This window comes from Rhinopithecus bieti, unplaced genomic scaffold (assembly GCF_001698545.2).
Source record: "Rhinopithecus bieti isolate Rb0 unplaced genomic scaffold, ASM169854v2 scaffold_14826, whole genome shotgun sequence".
NCBI lineage: Eukaryota > Metazoa > Chordata > Mammalia > Primates > Cercopithecidae > Rhinopithecus > Rhinopithecus bieti.
The window spans coordinates 3,750,221-3,759,569 of record NW_016808328.1 but is presented as its reverse complement, the minus strand read 5'-3'; the positions used below and the strand labels follow the sequence as shown (position 1 = coordinate 3,759,569).

Genomic DNA, 9,349 nt, shown 5'->3' with positions numbered 1-9,349 from the left:
ACCCCCCCTTTTTTTTTTTTTTTTTTTTTTTTTTTTTTTTCTGAGACAGAGTCTCGCTCTGTCGCCCAGGCTGGAATGCAATGGTACAATCTTAGCTCACTGCAAGCCTCCAGGGTTCAAGTGATACTCTTGACTCAGCCTCCTGTGTAGCCTGGGCTGCAGGCACCCACCACCATGCCCGGTTGATTTTTGTATTTTTAGTAGAGATGGGGTTTCTCCATGCTGGCCAGGCTGGTCTCGAGCTCCCAACCTCAAGTGATCCTCCTGCCTCAGCCTCCCAAAGTGCCGGGATTACAGGCAAGAGCCACTGCACCCAGCCCCAACTCAGTCTTGAGCTGTGACTGTCAGCCTTAGTTTCCAATCTGAAAAATGGAGATGATACTAGCTCTTAGCTCACAGGGTGATGGTGTGTTAAACAAGGTGATGTACACAGACACCTTCGCATGGTGCCTTGTGCTCACAAACGGCTTGCACAGTGGTGGCTGTTAACACCATTGCCACTAGGGCCTTCTTTGGGATATACAAAGCCCAGGAGCCCTAGCTGAGTCATGCCCTCATTTACCTCAAGGGTAAAACAGATGGGCAGGAGGAGCAGAGGAAGAGGCTGCAAATGTAGTCAGGCTGGGTTGGGGACAGAAGGAGGAGGGAGATGGCTGGGGCACGGTGCCTCATGTTTGTAATAATCCCAGCATTTTGAGAGACCGAGGCAGGTGGATCGCCTGAGGTCAGGAGTTCGAGAATAGCCTGGCCAATATGGCGAAACCCCATCTCTACTAAAAATACAAAAATTACAGGTGGTGCATGCCTGTAGTCCTGGCTACCCAGGAGGCTGAGGCATGAGAATCACTTGAACCCAAGAGGCCAAGGTTGCAGTGAGCTGAGATTGCACCACCGCGCTCCGGTCTGGGCAACAAAGCAAGACTTTCCAAAAAAAAAAGGAGGGAGAGGCAGCCATCCTTGGTGGAGGCAGAGAGCCTAGCAGTGTCTGAGACCCCCTGCCTCATGACCTAATTTCTGAGCCTCAACCCTGATCAGCCCTATAGTCTGCTTGTTTTAGTGAGGACTCCATAAACGTTCAATGAATGAATGATATCCTACGTTGACTATGAACAAAAAGAAACAAAGTCAACTTTAGTCCTATTGTAATATATACAAGACCTGGCATCAGTATGGGTTTGGAATCACATGGACCTGTGCTTAAATTCCTGCTCTGCCACTTCCTGGCTTGTGACTTTGGGCCATTTTCATAACCTCTGAAAGCCTCAGTTTCTTCATCTGTAAAAGGGGATGGTAATGATAATAAAAGTACTTACCACATAGGATTGTTCTTAGAATTCAGCATAAAGAGCTCACCCCTGGCACATAGTAGGCACACAATAAACGGGGACTGTCTTTAGTACTGCTACTGGACACATGCAAGGACAGTTATGAGCTGAGCCAGGAAAGCTGAGTTCTAAGCCCAGTGCCACCACTGGCTCACAGCATGACTGTGGGCAGCTGCCCAGTTTCCTTCTCTAAATAATGAGGCCCCTCCAAGGGCCCTTCTCAATCTGATTTTCTGGGGCAGCATAGCCCCCATTTGCATGGTGGGCAGAGAAGTCTCTTGGAAACAGCTGTGCCCACCAGTCTGTCTCTTTCAGACCACGCCACTGAAGGGGGTGGTGTTCCCATGACAGGGAGGTAGGCAGGCATCACTGGGAGTCTCAGAGCCTCATCTGATAACTGCCGTGGCCCCATACAGACCTCTTAGGACCAGCCCCACTCCAATGCAGGGTGCAGCCCAAGAGCCACATCACATAGGCACTGGGTTTCAGAAGGGAGAGACCTGTACCAAGGTCAACTGTGTGCCCCTAGGTCCATCTCCTTGCCTCTATGAACCTCAGTTTCCTCACCCACAAAATGTGGATGAGTCTTGCTGGCCCCAAGGACTCCGGCACACCCAGCAGCAACCCAGATGTGAAAGTCCTTTGTGAATTGCTCCCATCAGGCATAATCATGATAATTACCATCTGTCAAACGAGTGGGTTGGACCAGCTGATCTCTGTGGGCTTCTTCCCAGCTCTGAAGCTGGGGATTTCTTGGGGTTCTGAGCTGGGAATTCACACAGACATAGGAGGCCAGGAGAAGTCAGGATCTACAGGATTGTGTGTCCAAGGGAACCTCTGAAAAGTCATCCTCATTCATCCTTTTCCCCCAAGCCAGCTTGGGGCACTGGGCCCCAGGGATAGGTCATGGGGAAGGGGAGCTGGAAGCTTCAGGGCCAAGTCCTGCAGGTGTGAGCCTCCGAGTCTGAGCCTCACCCCTGCCCCTGCCCAGAACTGCACCCATTACCCAGGGGACAGACTCTGTGTGGTGCCCTCCCCAACCCCTTCTCATTCTGCATGCAGTACACAGAAATGGCTAAAAGTAGAGTCACACAACCCTCATTTCAAATCTCAGGCCCAGCCACTCACCAGCTGGGTGACCTGGGGCAGGCTATTTAACCTCTCTGAGCCTTTGAGGGTTGCTCTGAGGATTAAATGAAATAGATCCATGAAAAGTGCTTACATAGGGCCCAGCAAGTGCTCAATGAATGCCCCCATCTGCATCCGATTGCTCAGGCCCCATCCTGCCTCCCCGCAACCAGCATCTTCCTAGAATTCCTGAGCTCCCTACCCAGTTCCCACCCTGACTGCCATGGGCGGGCCCAGCGTTGTAGAGTTTGGGCAGGTCCCAGCCTTCTCCGCCCTTCGGAGGACTACAGAGCCCACACCTCTCCAGCCAGGGAGGGCTGTGGGCTTTGGGGACTGGGACAAGTGAGGTCTTTGTCCCAGTGGCTCTGCCCAGTCCTGTTTCTAGAGGCAGGGAGCCCTGGGAGAGGGGCTGTAAGGGCAACCGTCTATCCCTGGCAGAGCTCCCACACCTCAAGTGAAAGGCAAGTGGTGAATGAGGCAAGGCTAGAGCCTGCAGCCCCATGGTGTCCTGAGCCTGCTGCCTGGGTGGGCACAGTGCCTATAGCAGTCTGCCAGGGGGTGAATGACCTCTCTCTGGACCTCCAAGATAGGGTAAGATGCAAGAGGCTGGTGATGGTGACATCAGCTCAGGCCTTGTCCTGGCAGCCTCTCGAGGGTCCCTGACACTGCCAACTTTTGAGTAAGAAGAATCAGGGCTGCCCTGGAAATTCTGGCACCGAGCCTGCAGGCAGGAAGAAGTTCCCAAGGTCACCCTCCATCAGCCGCCTCCACCCTACCCCTCGAGCCCTAAATCAAGGAGTGGGGCCTTGGAGAGGGCTGTCCTCTGAGCGGGGTACGGAGATGGCTTTCTCTCGCAGAACTGGGGCCTGGAGTTCAGGAGCCAAGCAGAGGGTTGCACCCATCTGCCCCACCTCCACCTTCCCTCTGCTGCCCCCACAGCCTGGCTCCGGCAGACACATGGCTCCTGTGGCCTTGAAAAGGTCACAGCCTCTGAGATGCTCAGGTGTCTGATCCTCACCCACTGCCCCCCAACCCCAGCCTTGCCAGGAGATCCACATTCTCAGGGGAGCCTGAGGAACAGGTACTGTAGTTTCAAGAAATATTGCAAGTCCCCCAGAAACACACGCTTGAGGCTTATACAACACAGCCAGCTTCAACTCATGGGAGTTGTATTGCAAAGAGAGAAACCACATCCTCCCATTCCACAGATGGAAAGGGAGGCTCAAAGAGGCTCGGTGGCTTGCCTGAGCTCACCCATCTAGTGGGGTGGGGCCAGCAGGGGAACACAGGGTTCCTGACTTCCTGAACCAATGACAGCCCCCGGCTCCCGGCTATCCTAGCAACCTAGCTCTTGGGTGGCTTGGTGCCTTGATCCTCTTGCCTGCCCCTGGGATGGAAGAGGCTGGAATCCTCTCCTTCGCACACTGGGAGAAAAGGAGGTCCAGGGAAACAGGCGAGGGGGCCATCCTTACACAGCAGTGGCAGGGCAGAGAACTGTGCCAGGTGGTTCCTCATTCCAGGCTAGTGGGCTCAGCCCGCCCCTCCCGTGTATCCCACATTGATTTTGGGGAAATGTAAACTCCTCAGCCTGCCATTCAAGGCCCTTAATAGACTGACCCTGATTTGTCCCTACACATGCCTTCCATGAATCCAACCCAGTGTCCACATTGCCACCTCCCCGCCCTTGCCCACGCTGTAGCTGGTCTCGCCTCCAGGAGCGCCTCCACTCCTCCTCTTGCTGTGCAACTCGTAATTCTACCACTAACATTATCATTTACTGAACAGCTAATATGTGCCAGGCAAGGACTCCTCAAGGAGGAAACTTACCCAGTTCACCTGGTGATAGCCATACCAACTACCTCGGAAATGTGAAGTGTCCAAGGTAGTTTTCCAAGGTAGTAAGAAAAAATTCTTACTACCCTCAAAACACTGAAGAAAAGCCTTATTTTTTTTCTGGCTGTAGAGAAATATTTGATGTTTTAGAAAAGATTTTCTCCAGATTTGTCTGGTGTTAGCCTTTCCTTCAGTGTGTCTCTGTGTGTTTTCTGAGTGCAGCTTTATATTTTCAAAGCAGCTCCCAGCCAGTATGTCTGGCCCCACAAACAGCATCCCCAGGGAGGCAGGCAAATAAAAGCTCGTCATCCCTGTTCTAGGGAGAAAGAAATGAGGCACAGAGAAGGCAGGTGACTTGCCCAAAGTCACACAGCAGAGACTGGACTTGGCATCCTGAGGACTCCTAATCTATGTCCTTTTTAGACCCAGCAGAATGCCTAGGGTAAGCTTGGCACTGCCCTCAGTGTTTGCGCGCATTCGCCTTCGTATCCCTTGAAACGTACCCACCAGGCAGGCGCTATGATTCCCACTTCCTAGATCAAGAAACAGACTCAGAGGGAGAGAGGAATTCACCAAAAGTTGTATGGCTGCTCGGTGGCAATGTCAGAATTTGAACTTGGGTTTGCTTCCTCCACATGGGGGCCCGAGGGAGGGTGGCCTCGGTTGGCAGAGGTATTAACCAGTAGAGTGGGCAAGTCACTTTCTGTCTTTGAGTCTTACCTCCTCATCTGAGACAAGGCACCTGGCTGTGGCAGGGACCACAGGACCCAGCTCATCTCTGTGTCCCAGTGCCTGTCATGGTTCCCAAAATCTACTACATGCCCATTAAATGCTTAGTGGGTAGGCACACGAGGCAGCTCTCATTGTGCTGGTGCAAAGCAGGAGTGTCATGTTTCCTTTCTTCCAGTAGGAAAGGCTGGAATCCCTGGGACCTTTCTGTTTTGGGGTGTCTCCCCACCAGCACCCCCTGCCTCTTTTTCCTTCTTCCTCTCTGAGTCACCACCTGCCTGCCAGTGCCAGTCTTTAGCCCTAAATATAGAGCACATTTTGAGGCATAAAATGTCCACAAAGGTGAGCAACAGCTGCAGCCCCCTACCCCTGTGTCCCCTCCTCCTAGGCTGACCCCAGGGTGGCCGCCCCAGGAAGCCCTGAGACTGGCGACCCCTGCTTGGCCCTAGTGTGGATCCAGAGGCTGCACTCTGCAGAAAGTCCTCAGCCTGGGGCCTCATGTGCCCACACTGCCACCAGAGCTAAACTTCCTTTCCTTATTGGCACAGGGCTGCCACCTCACACCTCTGACTTTCCTCATCCCCCAGCCAGGCTGAGTTGCCTCCCAGAGCTGGAGCTGGGCCCAGAGAGCGAAAATGACTTGTCCGGGCCACACAGCCAGCAAGAGGCAGGGCCAGGACTGGACAGGGAATCAGCACTCTGGCAGGCTTGGCGTGAGTGCTGAGGGAGCGTGCTGGAGCTGGGAGCCACTCACTGCTCCCCCTCTAGCATGCCTGCCCTGGAGGCCTCACCTAAGCCCACAGAAGCACCTCTCCACAGCGCCAGTCTCTCAGAGGCACAGGGTGCCAGGGCCAGCCTGGCAGAGGTCCTGCCATGCAAGGAGGTGAGCAGAGAGTGCTGAGGACTCCCTTCCCCTCACACCAGCTGGCCCCTAGCCTTGCTGGGAGGACAAAGCAGAAACTGGGGCCTGGTAATGCCTCTAGCAAAAGTGGAAAGGAAAGGGAACCCCAGAGCCACTTGGAGCCTGCGCTGGGGCCTGTCCTGTCTTGGGAAGCACCTGCAGAACAACACCTTCAGGGGCAGCAAAGGAGCAGCCTGGGGAGAGGCTCCCCTGGCAACCCGGTGGGTGTGTGCACAGAGGGGCGGCAGGAGAGGAGGTGCTTCCCACTGAGCGGGAAGCACCAGGCAGTTTCCCAGGATTCTTAGGGTCAGCCAAGATGGGTCCACATGAATCAGAAAAGAGGGAGGAAGGGGAGGCTTTGCTGGGGATGGTTGGGGGCCTCCACTCCCCTCCCCGGGTGATGAAGCGTTCACATCCCACACGCAGGAAGCTGATGTAATGCATGCGTGTGTGCACCCATGATGGCCTGGGTGTGGGTGTGTGTGTGTGCATGTCTGCCAGGTTCATTTTTAAGGGCGTAGGGCGTCCTCGTGTTCTTCCTGCGTGCGTGTGTACCATGTGTGCACCCTGGAGGAGATGATGGAGGCAGACAACAGCAGACGAGGGCTTCCGAAGAGGCTCTTCTTGCTGACAACCTCCATCTCTCTGTGTGTACACACATGCCAGCATCTGGATGGTGTGTCTCTCAGTGTTTGTGTGTCAGGCAGAGCCTGGGTGTGCCCGTGTGTTCCTGTGTCTAGGTCTCAGGGTATCTGTCAGTCAAACTGTATTTGCGTTTGTGTCTGGCCGTGCTCAGGTCCGGGTTGTTTGCACAGCACGTGCGGCTGCTCAGCAGCCTCTGACAACCAGGACAAAGGCCTCCGCAGACAGACGGCAGCATGGAGGACAGATCTGCCCGAGGAGTCCTCAAAGGGCCTCTTGGCCCCAGAACTTGACAGCAGGGCAGGGGCAGGGCCAGGTGAGAGAGGTAGAGGCCCTGCTGTGGGAGCCTGTGGCCTGAGCAGCAGAGACCTCTCTCCCTGCTGCCCTCCAAGAGGCCAAAGGAAGAATCCTTTTGTCTCCTAAGGGTGGAGGGTAGTCAGAGCCAGGAGAGGGGTCTCCTGAGACCCCTGCCAGGCAGGCACCTTGGGAAGAAGAGGAGAGGGTTTTGCCCAAGGAAGCTGGGAAGGTGCCAGGGTGAAAGCACCATTATGGTGCTCCATGGGACAGCCCTCCCTCCATGGGAAGGGGTGGCAAGGTGAGCTTAGGACTCTGGACCCTCTCCTCAACCTGACCCAGCTTCTGGCCACAGGCACCTTCCCCTCCTGGCAGCAAAGGGGAACAGGTCCACATGGAGCACTCTACCACAGCGTTCCCCTTTCCCCCACCCCAACGCTGTGGAGATCTGCTCCCACCAAGAGTCAGAGAACCACGATTCTAGACCTTGCAGAAGGTGACTAGGTGACCTCAGGTAGTTCATTTAGCCTCTCTGAGCCTCAGTTTCCTCATCTGTGCAATGGAGGCTTCAGCCCCTGCCTTGAAATATTGCTGTGAAGGGGGAAATTGCTCGTGCCACCTGAGGATTAATCATTACCCTGGAATCCTTCCCAAGGCCATCAAGGAACACTCACCCCTTGCCAGACCCTCCAGCTGCTGGGGGCTCTCAGAGGGAGGCTGAGGTCCTGGAGGGGGCCCCCATGGCCAGCTGGACCTGACCACTGCCTCCCCACTCAGCCACAGCCCTCAGGGCCCTGTGCCAGTCCAGAAGCCCATTCAGGGACACCTTTGGCCAATGTTCTGTTTCATCTGCGAGGCAACCTTCCCCAGTGCCCCCACCGTAGCGTTTTTCCCCAAACACCCTCAGGAAGGAGGGACCACTACCTGTGCAAAGCGGCCAGGAGCCTCCTGGGAGCCTCCTATGGAGAGGAAGTGATACCATCTCACCCCCATTGCCTTTCTCTCCTACTTCCACCTGGCCAGCTTCCCTCAGTGCCCCTCCTGCCTCAGTGCCCCTTCCCTCAGTGTCCCTCCTGCCTGCTGCCCCAGGGGCCTGACCTCTGGCTTGGCAGGGAGGGGAATGGAGCCCAGGGACAGAGGCCAATGCGCCCTGTGAGCGGTGGATGTTCTTCCCGACCCCACCACCAGGCCTGTGCTATGACCCTAACAAGGACTCCGAGGGCAGGCACAGGCTGGGGTCTAACTGTTAGGGTAGGGAGGGGGCCGCTCACCTCCGGAGACTGTGTGCGCGCGGGTGTGTGTACACAGGGTTTCTTCCCCAAGCCCAGGCGCCCCGCAGCTGGCACCAAACCCTGCAGGGCACGGAAACCGCCCGTGAATTCCCACCGAGTCCTCAGATCCTGACGAAGCAGGGGAGGCGACGAGGGGGCGCCCAACTGCGTGACGCGTGTGCCCCGCTCTGCCGCGGGTCAGGGACAGGGGAATTCGCCCTGTCTCTGGGGATGCAAGGACATCACCGCCCTCCCCGCTCAGGGTCGTTGATCTGAGGCCCCCTCTTCCCTTCTTTGAGAACAGGAGCGCCTCCTCTTGGGGGGCGCTAGGGCTTGGGCCCCTCCCCAGGGATGGAGGAAACGCGCCCACTTTCCACAGTCCCTCCTCTAAACCCCAGGCGCTCCCACCTCGGGGTGGGCGGAAAACCGGACTCCCCACCCACCCAGGGGGGTGGGACCAAAGCCCCCTGGCCGCGGCCTGGACCAAGTCCCGCAGGCTGGGGGTGTCAGCCGGCTCAGCCCAGGCCTCCCCCGACTTCTCCAGCCGCCGTCAAGCCCGGGCTGCGCGACCCCAGCTGCGCCCACCCCTCGCCCCTTAAGACCCGGTCCTCCGCGCGTTCGCCCCCACCCTCCCTCCCCGCCCGCCCGCGCAGGGTCTTGGCTGCGGGCCGACGGGAGCCCGGACACCTCCGTCCCCTTCCCCTTTCCAGGGCCGCAGCCCCGGCGGGGCGCACTCACCCGCGGGCCTGGGCCGGGGGCGTCCTGGGCTCGGCACTCCGGTGCCCGCGGCCGCCGCTGCAGCTCTGCTCAGACGCGGCCGGCGCTCGCCGCCGCCGCAGTTCGGGGAGGGGGACGTCACATGACCGGGGAACGCTCCTTCCCCGGCGCCGCTCCCCCCTCACTGCGGAGCCCGAACCATGGGAGCGGGAGCGGCGGGGAGGCCCCCGCCCTGTCGCCCCGCCCCGCCGCAGGTCCCGGAGGAGGGCTCTGGGTGCCCCCATTTTACAGGTGGGGAAACTGAGGACCAAAGAGGGGCAGGAACTGGCTTAGGGTTACACAGCTAGACAGTGTGGTAGGACCTGGGCGAGAGCCCAGCGGTCCAGGCAACAGCTCATGCTCCAAGGGGACTGGGACAACTTCTGGAACAAGTGGAGATGTCGGGATAGGTGGGGCCACGGCCCCATGGGCTCCGCTTGTCTGCAGGGGCGGAAGGAAGGCGCACAGGC

General features: G+C 57.4%; 1 protein-coding gene across 8 annotated transcripts in view; it reads right to left on the bottom strand.

Moving 5' to 3' along the window:
* The window catches only part of RAP1GAP (RAP1 GTPase activating protein), a 72,209-nt gene extending 63,226 nt beyond the window's left edge, over positions 1 to 8,983 (bottom strand). For 4 of the 8 annotated variants that reach the window (XR_001888085.1, XR_001888084.1, XM_017886558.1 and 1 more), the window contains exon 1: positions 8,862 to 8,982. The gene's annotated coding sequence lies outside the window, so the exon portion shown is untranslated. Of the gene's footprint in view, positions 1 to 8,861 lie in introns of all 8 variants that reach the window. The other 4 variants (XR_001888086.1, XM_017886561.1, XM_017886562.1 and 1 more) reach the window with 2 other exon arrangements.
* Positions 8,984 to 9,349: the final 366 nt, after the last annotated feature.